This window comes from Macaca fascicularis, chromosome 6 (genome assembly GCF_037993035.2).
Source record: "Macaca fascicularis isolate 582-1 chromosome 6, T2T-MFA8v1.1".
NCBI classification, from domain to species: domain Eukaryota; kingdom Metazoa; phylum Chordata; class Mammalia; order Primates; family Cercopithecidae; genus Macaca; species Macaca fascicularis.
In genome coordinates, this window is record NC_088380.1 from 92461038 (window position 1) to 92476612 (window position 15575).

At 36.2% G+C, this 15575-nt stretch overlaps 1 long non-coding RNA gene across 2 annotated transcripts in view; it reads left to right on the top strand.

The window, feature by feature from the left end:
- LOC107129950 (uncharacterized) overlaps nucleotides 1–11596 on the top strand; it is a 183262-nt gene extending 171666 nt beyond the window's left edge. For both annotated transcript variants that reach the window (XR_012413854.1, XR_006699031.3), the window contains one exon: nucleotides 11–11596. This is a non-coding gene — a long non-coding RNA (uncharacterized lncRNA). The remainder of the gene's footprint in view (nucleotides 1–10) is intronic.
- The last annotated feature ends 3979 nt before the right edge of the window (nucleotides 11597–15575 follow it).

The window sequence follows — 15575 nt, forward strand, 5'->3', positions numbered from 1 at the left end:
TTTGTCCTAGGAATACCCAGCTTGGGTTCTGGATATGTCCTCTGAGAAGGTGCCCATGTCACTGACTACACTGGAGGCCAATGCAGATACTGGAGGAAGGTTCCATGGTAGCTAAGTGTGGACAAGTTAATCACTGAAGTTCCCTGATGTAGAGCTGATAATCTCTGGAGTTGGATGGAAGACTGTGCTGCCTTGAAGCTCTGAGAGATGCCATGCCAATTCAAGGCAAGGTCTTTATTGTTGAAATTCTTGCATAATGACATCTTTATTCAGGTGAAAATACAGGATGAATTTCAACTGTATGATACTGTTTATGTTCATCAGACATATTATTTGTCTTTACAAAGACTGGTTTCAATAAACTGGCTGTGTAACCGATATTAAATAAACATGGAATTTTACACATTCATAATATTTGGTTTCTTGTGATTCTGATGAACTATACTTTCAAGCATTGTCAGTTCATCCTCATTTACAAAGAAACATTTGCTGTAGCAGAGTGATGTAGTGACTTGCTTTACTTAAGATAAGTCAACTTTTCTATTCAATGTTTAATGTGAAACTGACTTAAAAATGTTCTTTTAGGCCCCATTTACATTTCTCTTTGTATAACATGCATTATACTATTTTAACTTAATACTGTGGCTACATAAAGCAAAGATATTCTAATTCTGTTTTTAATTTATTATTTTGCAAGATAAATAATTTTTAATGCACTAATAAAGCTAAGGAGTTCATATTAAAAGACATATTATATGACCTACTGAAGTTGATCTATGGAAATTGACTATCTTAAAAGTAATTTTGTAAAATTATTTTGTATAAAATTGACTTTCTTGTATGAATTCTTGACAACCAATATAAAACAAAAGGAAGTTGAAACTCCTACATCCTTCTGCACACTGAAGAGAGTTAATTGAATTCTTTCTAACTTCATGGTTTTTGTGTTTCTTAGAAAAAGAAATCAGATGAATAGTAAACATTGCAGTTGCACATATCTGCTTCTGGCTCCCTATTTAAAATGTACTTTTTCAAAGTACACCTAGTTTTTTCACATCTTTAAAGTGATATCATTTTATTTGTGGATTTATTCATAAAATGTTTTCATTTTTGCCATCCAGGAAAAGAAATGTCATGGATTTTTTTGTTTTGTTTTGTTTTGTTTTGAGGTGGGGAAGCCTGAAAATATGCAACCCTGAGCCCATGCTCCTTCATCCTATAGCCTGTTTCCATTCCAGGCACCCTGTAAGCACTCATCTACATCTCAAAGATAAAAGCTATGAAAGGGCAAATAAATATGCCAAGAATTTAAGTTCCTTTAACCTTAAAAGGGGTTATTTAAAACAGGCACTCCTGGCATACCATGACCAACTAAGGTCCACATACTGGCATGTGTTGGATACGCTGCCTTTATAGAAAGGCACCAAGAAGATGCTGAGGAGGGGAAAGTCAACCAGCTAGTTCAGAGCACGTTTCAAACAACAGGGTAATGGTGTCTTCATACCTAACATCTGATTTTTAGTTTTGAAATTGTAGTGGTGGTGATGGAGAGGAAAACCAGCGAGAGGAGAGGGGAACTGATGAACCTAAAAAGCAGAAGTAAAAAAATAGAGAAAGTCTGTAGGCATTTTAGTGACAAAATGCTGATTCTTATGGCCACACTTCAAAGCATGCTAGGACAAGCTTGCAAGGGTCAGCAGGATTATTTAAAAGGCTTAGAATTTTGAATATATTTTTTTTAACAAATCCTTTTCTTTCTCTTTTATTTTTTCCCTGACCACTAAACTACCAGAAAAAAAAATGCCATCTTTTAGATTGGGCTACTTTAGTGGATGAGTAACCTCACCCATTCCTAGGATTCTTTTCTTTTGACTAGTTTCATTTTTCAGGCAGTGACCTTTCCCTGACCTCGGCCCCAAACTCCAGGTCACCTTTCTGTAGCCCTGGTGTAGCACTGAATAGAGGGCTTACCAGATTGTTGGCACTGGTTAAGTGGTACTGAGCACAATCGTCCTCTTTCATAAGCAGGAGGGAAGTTTCCTTTCCTAGGATTGAGAAAGCTGGCTGACTTATGCCCCCTTTTCATTTTGTTGTTCAGTAATTTTCCCTCTGACCATATCTGCAAACTAGTTGCCTTGCAGGAAGGTGACATGCACCACTGAGGCAAAAAGACTGTTTATTGGCACCAGCACAACTTTCAATGGTACTTCAAAACAGATTCATTTGATAGTGAAATGTTAGTTATTTGCCCCAAATAATTAAAAAGTTTAATTGATTAAAGCTTAATCTCAGCTATTTAAATATTTCTATGCTTTTTTTTTTAATTACACTCTCCTAAATAAAATCATTATATGAACACCTAGCTATGCCAGTCTTCAATTCACCTTCAAATTACCCTAGGAAAGATCTCCTTTTACCTCAACATGAAAACAAGTTTTTCCCAAGTTTTCAAATAGTGGGAAAAACATCATTTGATTAGACCTCAGTAGGAGACCTTAAATACCCTCTATCATTTGGCCTTCATGTTGCCACATAGCCATGGCCCTACCAACAGGATGGGCACTTCTGATGTTCTAGGATGTTCTGCTGTTTCTTCTCCAGGAGGAAACCTGTTTAATGGGTCCTAATGCTAAGACCCCAGGGTTACAGTGTTTTAGTCCATTTGAGCTGCTATCAAAAATATAAACAGTAGAAATTTATTTCTCACAGTTCTAGAGGTTGGGAAGTCCAAATCAAAGCACCAGGAGATTTCATGTCTGCTGAGGGCCTGCTTTCTGCTTCATAGATGGTGACTTCTAGGTGGGTCCTCACATGGAGGAAGGGGCAAACAAACTTCTTTTGGCCTCTTTTATGAGGGTGCCAATTCCATTCATGAGGTCTCTGCCCTTATGACCTAATCACCTCTTAAAGGCCCTACCTCTCAATACTATTGAGGATCAGGTTTCAACATAAGAATTTTGGGGGAACTCAAGCATTTAGATGACAGTGTACAGTGAATGGCAAACTCTAGCATGTCACACTGTAATGCAAGACCAGTGTACCAACCTGTCTCTTTTGAATAAATCAGTGTGGTAATATTGATGATTTCCAAAGACTCCCTTTTGTATTCTGTATTTGCTACCATTATAAGGATGTCAGCACTAAAGAAAAAAAAAAGAAGAAAAAAGCAAAAGAAGGAGGATCTCAATAGCTAATGGGAAGCATTAAGCTAATCCCTTATTTTGCCATCCAATTTTGTCAGTTTTTGGAAAAATAGTGCTTCAAATTATTTTTCCAATGAATAGACTCATGTCTTATGTTTGGGCATTTAATTAGGCCCAAGGGGGGAAAAGGTGGAAGTTTTTAATATTATTTTGCTATGCAAAATACACATGAATATTTCCACTATATTAGGTAATTCTATATCAGATACACTTGTGATTCTAAGCCGCCTGGCTTTGGTTTGGCAGAATGCAACCATCAGTCAATGTTAGCTCCATGCAGCTGCATTGTTCCCTGTGCGCTCTAAAGCAATCAAACGAGTCTGCAAATGTTCTTCAAAGAATACATCTAGAATGTTACTTTGTTAAACATCTCCTTGGCATTCATTCTATTTTCCACTTTGAATTGCTGCATTTAGTTTTGTAATGACCTTCTATAGCTAGGAGGTTTTATTAACTCTTTGATCTTCTAGCTTTGGGATGAAAACAAAGAAAATATAAATGAGCACTTTGTGCACTGTCTTATAGAGGAGACCAGAAGAAAAAAGGAAATATATTTTCATCAAAAAGATTGGCTTGTGTAGAGACTTTCAGCCCTTCCCGTTCTTTTCTCCCTTTGAGTAAAATGCTTATCAATGTTGTACATGTGTTTGTTTTAATGTCTTCTTTATAACAAAGTCTTTGTTTCTCTTCTCTGTAGCTCTGGTAGTTGAGGTTAGGGTCAGATATCTCTTTATGGATTTTCCTTTTAAGAACATTTTCTATTCTTGGTTTCCTCTAACCCAGAGTATAATTCTTGGGAAATCTGTCATTGTATTTATGAGATACTGGAAGTCCTGCTCTGTTTCCAAGTATTCCTTTGTGTGTGTCTACATGAGTGGTGAAGGGGAGGGCATCCCCAAGCTGGTAGACACCTGATACTATGCTGATAAAAAGATTGAGAATTCTCTGTATCCAAATCTCAGTTCTGCACTTCATCGTAACTGTGTCTGTGTATTCTGGAGCATTTGGCATAGAACCTCACCATTTAGTTATCTTGCTTCCTAAGTCCTGAACTCATACCATTATTAACACATGGATGAAATACTGCCTTTCAAATTGACTATATTTTTATCTTTTGTCACCCTCCCTTTTTTTACATACTTACGTGACTTTATCTTTTTTGGTCTTTATCACAACTTTGGAACAAAACTTTAGGTAAAAGATTATAGAATGCTGAAGTCCTACTCCTAGCTTGAAACAGTAAAATAAATAAATAAATGTAAATAAATAAATAAAAAATTATAAAATATCAACATTTGCGACACAAATTAAACACAAAGGGTGGAAATGTTACTCATCAGAACAAGCCTTTTCTTTTCCCCAATCTCATAATCAGCCATTCATTATATTACTTTCTTTAGCATCTTGAAATTTGAAACTCTTCTTTGTTGTTAAATCTAAAGCAACCTGAACTAAGAGTCTGGGGACTTTTTTGATTTGCTTAATCTAGACTTTAGAACAACAGGTGAACTAGCTGTGTGCTGATAATATTATCTGGTTATTTTGCAGTGCCTTAGGTTAATTGGAAATGGAAAGCCATTATTCATCTCAAAGTGGCTTCATTTAATTTTGGCTAAGTTTTCCTTTTGTTTGACTCATTTAACACTAATTGTGGTAGTAATGTGCTAAAACTATAAAACTATATAATTCCACTAGTCTCATCTGTTTTTCAGTGATGAAAAAATAATGAGAGACAGTTTAGTTGGGGGCCTCGACCAAGTAAGCTGAACTTAACATTAGAACCTGCGCCTTTTCATTTCCAGTCAGCTTTCATTTGCTTTTCTGGGTCAAAGAATAAGGGAAAATGATCAACTATTGATATGGGAGACTCAGCTCTTCTTGATGAAACTCAAATGACATTTTCATCTGAAAGAGGAGTGGCAACTAGCTTAGCAAATCTTTTTCATATCCTCACTGAATGCCTTTCCATTGCTTTCTCCTTCTGGGAACATCCCTTCCTCATCTTAGTAATTCCTTATACTGTTCTGTACTTACTTGTTTGTCATGCTTTAAGTTATAATTTCCATAAGCTGAAAACTTGCTTATTTCTAGAATATGTTTTAAAAATATTTCATAATGATATTGATAACTATAAAATGCTAAAAACTGTGAGACTGCTTCTATTTGAAACAAATTATAGATAAATAACTTACTTTTGAAAGTGTCTCAGTCTGGCAGCTGTGATCAGCAAGCAGTTTAAATTTACAAACACCTTAAGAATGTTTCTAAATATTCTATTGAAATGCCTTTTTATAACAAAATACATGATAGAGCAGTCAGTATATACATACATGCAATACTTTAATCTTGGGTACAACGCAAGATGACAAGCGAAGACATTAGCAGAGCAGTTATTAAATGAAAATATAATATAAGTAAGAAATGCTGAAATTTGAGATCTTGAAATAGTAATTATTTTAAATGGTCCCAGAGAGATTTGAAAATATTGGGAAGAAAAAAATCAAGGTACTTACAAATTTCTTTCTATTTTTACCTTTTGGTGGCCCAAATAGTTTGACACAGTATAACATTTATTTAGAGGCTAAAAGTATTTTAAACCTATTTGATATTTTACACTTCTTTTAAAAATCTCAAAATACCTTTTTAAATAGTAATATTGCAAAGATTATACACAGGTCTACTAAACAGCTGAAGAGGAAAATATTTTATAGTGGGCAATGACAATCTTGTGCCACTTAATGATGAACAGTTTCTGAGAAATGTGTCATTAGATAATTTTGTCATGCAGACATCATAGAATGTATTTACACAAACCTAGAGGTTATAGCCTACTACATACCTAGGCTATGTGGTATAGGTTGTTGCTTCTAGACCAGAAGCCTGTACAGCATGTTACTGTACTGAATACTGTAGGCAATTGTAACACAATGGTATTTTTGTATCTAAACGTAGAAGAGGTACAGTGAAAATATGGTATAAAAGATTTTAAAAATGGAGGTTTGTCCATTCGGAGCCCCCCTCACTCTGTACGGGGGAGCCATTTTCTTCTTTCTTCTTTCTTGTCTATTACATTTTCCACTCCTTAAAAACCAAAAATAATCAAAAATTTAAAAAATTTTTAAAAAGATACCCCTGTATAGGGTACTACCATGAATGGAGCTTGGTGAATGCAATGTGAAGGTCAAGGATACTACTGTGCACTACCATATATTTTATAAACAACATATATTTGGATTACACTAAACTTATTTTTAAAAAATTATCTCTTCAACAATAAATTTACCTTAGCTTACTGTAGCTTTACAGATTGTTAATTATTTACAACTTTTTACACTTTTATAATAACAGCTTAAAACACAAACACATTGTGCAGCTGTACAAAAATGTTTTCTTTATATCCTAGTCTATAAATTTTCTCTCTCTCTCCCTCCCTGTCTCTCTCTCTCTATATATATGTATATGTGTATATATATACTTTTTCAACATTTTTGTTAAAAATGAAGACTCAAACGAATACATTAGCTGGACCTACACAGAGTCAGGATCATCAGTATCACTGTCTTTCACCTCCACATTTTGTCCCACTGGAAGTTCTTCAGAAGCAATAACATATAGCTGTCATCTCTTATGATAGAAACACCTTCTTCTAGAATACCTCCTGAAGGACCTACCTGAGGCTGTTTTAAAGTTAACTCTTTTTTATAAGTAGAATGAGTGCACAAAATAGTGGTTAAAAGTATACTATAGTAAATAGATAAATGAGTAACACAGTAATTTATTATTATCATCGAATATTATGTACTATACATAGTTGTATGTGATATGCTTTATATGACTGACAATGTAGTAGGTTTGTTTATGCCAGCATCACCACAAACATGCAAACATTTCATTAGGCATTAGGATGGCTACAGTGTCACTAGGTGACAGGAATTTTTCAGCTCCATTATAATATTATACATTGACTGTTGTTGACTGAAATGTTGTTATGTAATATTATGCAATGCATGACTGTACTTATTTAAAATTTTCACCATGTAATTTGGTCAAGGCAGTAAATTTGTTTTTTACTTCGCAAAATGTGGGAGAAAATTTAAGGATCAAAGGCCCTTAGGAAAAGTTCTGATTACCTTGATGCTTATAATCATCTTTATGAATTAATGGAATTAATGACAGATATCTCACATGGGTGGTGTTAGGACATTCATAAATTCTGTAATGGAAGAAAATGCTACAATTTACAGGGAAGGACCTCAAGTTCATTGAGGTCCAGATTTGAAAAACACAATCTCCCATGGGTTCAATGATTCCAGACTAGCCTAGGTCACTCTTAGCACAGGTACTGAGCATTCCAGGGAAGGCAATCAGTTAATCAAAAAGACTACTAGAGGGACTGGTTTAACTTTGAGAGTCCAGGAGCCATCTGAGACCACTAATGAAATACTCAAAATCATAGGTTTCATTAGTTTATCCATTAACTTATTGATTCTTCAAACATCTAGTTACTCTCATCATTTCCTCTTCCCCATGGTATGAGACATTAGATCTTTAACACACAAAAATAACAAATAAATGCAGTTAATTGTCCTTGCAACATTTTTGTTCCTTCTATACTCTCTCCACTTCATTTCATCTTCATCTCACCCCATCCCACCTATGCCTGAAAAAAAGTCACACTATAAGAATTTCTTATATAGTATCACCTAATTAGTGCTATTCAACTCAGAAATATTTGGGATAAATTTGTACACATATTGTGGCATATGTGTTGTTCACCAGATATTCTCCTCCTTGTGCACACAATAGTATTATATTTCCTCCCTCCTCTTTTTTGAAATTAGGTATGGCAGTGTGACTAGTTTTGTCAATGGATTTTGGGCAAAATTGAGTACACATTGCTGTAGCCTTTCCCTTCTGTGGTGGTAACTGGAAATGCTCCCACTGCTACTCAGTTAGACTGAAGTTAGGATGATGTGAAATGAGAATGATACGAAGCAAAATACGAAGTCAACCCATGGAGAAGTAGTGTGAGCAAGAAATAATCTTTGTTCTACAAAATCTCTAAGATTTTGGGGTTGTTTATATTACAGCACAATCTAACCTACCCTGACTGTTTCAAATGTAATATAAATAAATAAGGCTTTTTCTCACAGCCAGTCATCCAATGCATATGATTAGTACCATTTTAAGCTTTTAGCCAGTAAGCATTCAGGTATCATTCTGTGTTTTCTTCCATGGCACTTTGCTACATTGCTTGTTTGATTTTATCATTAATTTTGCTCTGGTCAACAATTTTGAGCAATAATGACAGACCGAATGTACAACTGGCTGTCCTGGAAGTTTCACCTAAATTTTATGTCAGGTTAGACATTATTAAAGCTTGAGCCTTTAAGAAAAGGAGGAGGAAATAGAGGCTGAAGGCTAATAAAAAATTAGAGATTGGTGGAAGACGTTTGGCATTATGAAGGGCAAGCATCACTGCAACCTGGGAGATGTTACCAACAATTATATGAATAGTAGCTGGAAGAAACCATGGCCAAAGATGAGCCATAACCCAGGTGTTTGAAGATAAGGATGTTACTTCACTTTCTCCAACTTGACAGCTTAAAACAACAAACATTTTTTTTATCTTAGAGATTTTACGGTCAGGAATTCAGAAGTGGTTTGGATGGGTGGTTCTGGCTCAGGGTCTTTCAAGTCTGAAAGGATTCTTTGCCACATTGATCTCACCATAGGGTGCTTGAGTCTCCTCACAATAGCTATCTCCTCCCAAAGCAAATGATACAAGAGAAAAGGATACAAGTTTCAATGTTTTTATGACTTAGCTTCAGAAGTCACACTCTGTCATTTCCACAATACCTTATTTGTTGCACAAGTCAGCCCTATTCAATGTGAAAAGAATCAACATAGGATACTAAGAGACAAGGATCACTGGAGGCCATCTCAGGGGCTGGCTACCACAGTGGAAGAGTCTTAGTCAAGATGAAATGCAGGGATTGCAACTCCAAAGGGATACTGGGATGATGGCTCTGCCATTTGCTGATTTAGTGTTCTCATTCTAGAAACACAATCTATCCCATCTCATCTGCATCTATCCAATGAGATAAAATAAACATTGTTCAATAGTATAAAATATGATTGAGACTTTTTATGAGGTACTGTATTAAAAACATTTTCTGCTTTAACTTTCTGTATAATTTCATCATTATTTGCATAAAATTGAAAATAATTTAAATGATTGAACTTTTTGGCATTTCAATTAAGTTCTTCTTTGTTAAAGATACTATTGTCTATTGTGTAAATATCAAGATATATTAACCAAAAAATTAAATTATACTTTTTCTGAAAGCAAAATATTTTTTAAAAATTTAAGGAAACAACAATTTACATTGTGTAGCAATTACTATCAGCTGTAACTGTACACTTTCGGAGTAATTATTTCCTCAGATGTTTGTATTGTGATTGATAAAGACTCCCTGGATTTCTCTCCTTTTCTCATGTGTTTGCAATTTGAAACATTTCTTGCCAGATTCACTATAAACTTGTAAGAATTCTCATTTGAAGAAAAGTTTGTTTTTATTATTCCACAAGAAGGAAAAATACAATGAAGCATTTAATTTACAATTTGTTAGTAAAGATATTACTTCTTCCCATGTTTGAAATTAAATTAACATTTACAAATGCATTTTTGGCCAGGCACAATGGCTCAAACCTGTAATCTCAGCACACTGGGAAACTGAGACAGGAAGATCTCTTGAGGCCAGGAGTTTGAGACTAGCCTTGGACAACATAGTGAGACCCCATCTCTACAAAAATAAAAACAAAATAGCCAGGCATGATAGTACTTACCTGTAGTCCTAGTTACTTGGGAGGCTGAGGCAGGAGGATCACTTGAAGCTACGAGTTTGAGATTGCAGTGGGCTGTGGTTGCATGACTGTACTCCAGCCTGGCAAGAGAGCAAAACTCTATCTCTAAAACAAATTTTTTAAGATTAAAGTAAAAATCATTTTTATTTCTTTTTTCAGAAAACATACAGCTTGTTGGTGACAAGAACATGATCATCTGTGGGACACCTACATTCCTTTCTTTTCATCAACCAAAAATATACTCTTTAGGCTATCCAAGTTTACTAATGGCGCTCATTTCAAAAGTTATTCTACTTTGGTTTGTTAGTAATCTGTAATATATTTTTCTCCATAGAAATAATGGTAAACATAATAGCAAGGTAATTAAATTAGTCCTTGGAAAAACATTCTCAACCAGGAGAATTCCTCAATTTAGTATTTTCAAGCTACAGAATATAATCCCCTTGTATGGTAAAGCCTAAAGATGAGGCTTACTGCAAGGATGTGCTATAGCTCCTTGTGGTTTGATTGAGGGGAAAACATTGAAGTCTTAAGCTTCTTCCTTTTCTTCCTGGTAACCTAGATATATCTACTTTTCTTCCCTTTACTTTTCCCTTTGGTTCTGCCTAGAATTTATCTCTTTCCTTGGTTCACATAGACATACAATTTACTTCAATAATAATAGTAGCTAACACTTTTTAAAGTGCTTACTATATATCAGATGCTGGTCCAAGCATTCCATGTGCATTATTTCATTTCATTACTAGGTGTAAAGCATTTTATGTTGGCCCTATTATACAGATGAGATAGATAAGGAATATAGAAGTCGAATAACCTGGTAAAAATTACGAAATTATGATGCTAGTGGGTAGTAGAATAAGAATTTAAAATATTTACATTTGGGTAGTTTGACTCTGGAGTCTAGTTTTTGTTAACCATGAGAAAATAGATAAATAGATTGATAGTTGGTAGATAGATTACACACACACACACACACACACACACACACACACACAATTTTACCCCTACTAACATGAAAATAAAATAAAACTACACCTATCTTATTTTAAAAATTTAGCCACAGTGGGAAAAGCAAAGCCTCATATGTCAGCAATAACGTGTGCATCTCATCTCCATTTCATGGAAAAAAAAACTAGAAATATTTTCAAAAAAATACTTTCTAGAATTGAGGCAGTCGCTCTGAACAGACAAGGAAAGAAGTAAATGCACTCTGACAATGGATTCTGGCCTGAGTGGGGAAATCACAGCAATTTCTTGAAGAGATCTGAAGGGAGCAACCCTTCTTTCTCTCTACACCAGATGGTCCCACAGACCTTACCCTGGACCAGACTTCAACCAACACTGGAGAAGATGAAAAGGAAGCACTGGGGTACTGAGTTTGCCAGGTGGGAAAGGAGCCCAGCATAGGGATACAGTTAGGCTCACATGGTGTGGAGCAAAGAAGGTAGGAAGAGAGAAAAACACAAAGTAGCACATATTTACTTCTGCCATTTCAAAAAATAATTAAACAAATGTATAAAGTGAAATTTGTAAGTGTACTGTTTTACACAAAAGTTAACACTGAAAAATCTTAAGTCATTTAATGCTAATGTTACTTCATTTCTTTAATCCATTGCTGATAGCTGGGAACAGAATCAAACATCACGGACACCTCTTGAGCTAGTCAGGAGTGACTTATGAGACTAAGCTGTTCTCAGTTCCAGAAATTAGAAATCCTTCTCCAACGTACATTCTTTCATCCTTGCCAGGAAAAAGGATGCATTTTCCCACTAGGAACTGAACAAGGTCACCTTGGCCCAGGTTGTCGGGAACTAAAACAGTAACAAACACTTGTCTACAGAAAGAAAGCAATATTCCTATTAAACATTTCTAACATTTCTTTAAAAAGAAAAGATATACTAATTTGTAAAAGTTTAATGAATATTTAACAACTATGAGATAATTTGGTTTATTATTGCAGCTAAATAATTCTGTTAATGAATGAATGAGTAAATAAATGATTAGTCCACCAAACAAGTAGTCAATTGACTTACTCTAGATAGACAGAAAGGCAGTAGTTTTGATAGCAAATAAAATCCAGATGTTAGCCTGTTGGGCACAAATGGAGACTGTGCATGTCTTTATAGAAGGATGTGTTTGATGTTGGCCACTGTAGGAAAAACTAGACATTTATAATAAAAGAAAAACTGGCCAGGTATGGTGGCTCACGCCTGTAATCCCAGCACTTTGGGAGGCCAAGTAGGGTGGATGACCTGAGGTTAGCAGTTTGAGACCAGCTTGACCAACATGGTGAAACCCATCTCTACTGAAAATACAAAGTTAGCTGGGCATGGTGGTGCATGCCTGTAATCCCATCTACTCGAGAGTGCCATTGCACTCCAGCCTGGGTAACAAGAGTGAAACTCCATCTCAAAAAATAAATAAATAAATAAAAACTTTTAATGTACTGACAAACATTGTACTGGGAGTCTGGAATTTGGAGATTCATGACCGACTCTGAAATGAACTAGTTTTGTGACTTTAGGAAATTTTTTTTTTGGCTTCTTTTATAAAATTAGAAAATTGGGGAATAAATAAACATTCCCCAGAGTATGCTTTGGAACACCATCTCTTTGAGAGAAACACACACAATGTTTTGTTTGGTTTTGAGACAAGGTCTTACTCTATCACCCAAGCTAGAGTGCAGGGGCATGAACGTGGCTCAATGAAGCCTTGACCTCCTGTGTTTAAGTGATCTTCTTGCCTTGGCCTCCCAAGTAGCTGGCACTACAGATGTATGGCACCATGCACAGCACATTTTTGTATTTTTATTTTTTGTAAAGACTGGGTCTCACCATGTTGCCCAGGCGGGTCTCAGACTCCTCACCTCAAGCAGTTCTCCCACCTCAGTCTTCCAAACTGTTGGGATTATAGGCATAAACTACCATGTCTGCCTCTTTTTAAAAAAAAAAAAATGCAAGAGTTTCTAGTCCAATTATGTTGTAGTTAGGGTTTCCTAAAGCTACACGTTATAAAATACCTATCTCAAGCTAGCTTAACCAAAAAATGGGGTTTATCTTCTGAGAGAGCTGAAAAGTCCAGGGGTAGAGGAGGCCATATAGGTAACCCTGTGGCTTGAATATCATTGGTACCTGTATCACAGGAAGAATAATGCTCCCCTAAAGGTGTTCATGCCCTGACACTAGAAACTGTGAAATGTTACCTTATATGGCAAAAGGGACTTTGCAGATGTGATTAAGAGTTAAGGAGACTATACTGGGCCCAATCTAATCACACAAGTGCTTTAAAGTGAAAGAGGAATACATAAGGGAAATGGACATCATAAGGCCTCAGCCCACTGTTGATGGCTTTGAAAATGAAGGAAATGAGCCACAAGTCAAGGAATGTGGTGGCCCTTAGAACTTGGGAACAACTCCCAGTTGAACAGGCAGAAAGTAAATGGGGCCTTTGTCCTACAGTAGCAACCTGAAGGAGCAGAAATTGGATTCTCCTTTAGTGCTTCCAGAAAGAAACACAGACCTGCCCACTCCTTGATTTTACTCTAGTGACCTATAACTCACTTCCAGAACTGTAGGATCACAGATTTGTGTTGTTTTAAGCCACTGTTTGTGGTAATTTGTTATAGCAGCAACAGAAAACTAATATAGTCTGGTGCTTTTCATCTCTGAATTCTGCATCTTTGTCAGCTCCTTTCACAAGCCAGGTGCTTCCAACAGTTTCAGTCCCCTTCCCATTGTCTTAATAGCATTTTTGAAAAGAAAAGACTTCTTCCCTTGTAAATTCTGGAAACATACTTGGCCTGTTTTCCAGTCACTAGAAATGGATCATGTGTCCACTACATGCTGTTGATATAAATCACATGCCTATTTCTAGAACTGAGGTCAGCTCCTTCCGAAACACATGCAGTGAGATTGGAGAGGAAGGAGTTCCATAAAAAATAACTGGGCTACAGATAGAACTTATTCTGGATAGCCAAAACAAGTGTCCACTAAGAATGACTTTGAAAACTTATTTGTGAAACAAATAGAAACAATTTTCTCTATCAGGATTTCTTAGAGCCTGTAATATACATAATGAATATCCAAGAAGAGGAATATACTCTTCTATACTTCCCAAATATATTAGTTTTCAATTACTGCTATAACAAATTGCCACACAGGTACTGGCTTAAAACCATAAAAACTTATTATCTTATAGTTTTGGAGTTCAGAAGTACACAATGGGTCTTCATGGCTACAATTCTTTTAGAGGCTTTGGGAGATAATCTGTTTCCTTGCTTTTTTCAGCTTGTAGAAGCTGCCTGCATTCCTGGGCTAGTGGGCCCTTGTCTCAACTTCAAAGTCAGCAGTGGGGCATCTTCAAATCTGTCTCTCTGACTGACTCTAGTCCTTCTGTCTCCCTCTTATTAGAACCCTTGTGATTGCATTGGGGCCATCTGGCTCATCCCCCAACGTCAAGATCTTTAATTTAATAATATTTGTAAAGTCCCGTTTGCCGTGAAAGGTAACATATTCTCTGGTCCCCAGGATTAGGGCATGGACATCTTTGGGAGCCGTTATTCTGTCTACCACATCAAACTTATTTTATGATGTAAAGCAACCTGCAGTAAACTATGGCCCATGAGCCAGATTCCACCTGTTGCCTGTTTTGAAGCTAAAAATAACTTCTACTTTTTAAAAGGGTAAAAAATAGCACCAAGAAGAATGTGCAACAAAGAGCATATGTGGCCTGCAATACCTAAAATATTTACTATCTGGCTCTTTACAGAAAAAAAATTGCTTATTCCTGATGTAGACTGTCTTACAGGATTAGTGCTTTTTGGAACACAGATTTAAAAAATAGACTAGATGATTGTTTCTAGTTGCTTTCTCCCCTCTATCATTTTCATTTATGTGTTAAATGAACATTTACTGATCACCTATTTGTGTGAGGTGCTGTTCTAGCCACTGGGGATATCAAAATATAAGTTATAGCCCCTGCTTCAAGCTACTTACAGTCCATTAGAAAAATAATCTATAGCTGGGAGCAGTGGCTCACACATGTAATCCCAGTACTTTGAGGGGTCGAGACAGGCAGATCACTTGAGCTTAGGAGTTCCAGATCAGTCTGAGCAACATGGAAAAACCTAGTCTCTACAAAAGAATACAAAAATTAACCAAGCATGGTGGCACACACCTGTAGTCCTAGCTACTTGTGAGGCTAAGGTGGAAGGATGGCTTGAGCCCGGGAAGCTGAGGTTGCAGTGAGCCGAGATCATGCCACTGCACTCCAGCCTGGGTAATAGAATGAGATTCTGTCTCCAAATGTGTGTGTGTGTGTGTGTGTGTGTGTGTGTGTGTGTGTAATATTTATGTATGTATATTTGCATATATATATAGCAGTAAGTGCAAAAGAGTACTTTAGGCTGCTTTAGCATCCTGGGCTGGGTTCAGGGGATTACAGAAGATGCCTTTTGGTGGGAGCTTAGCCCATGTCCCTTTTCCTGGGAACTGTCCACTCTGGGTA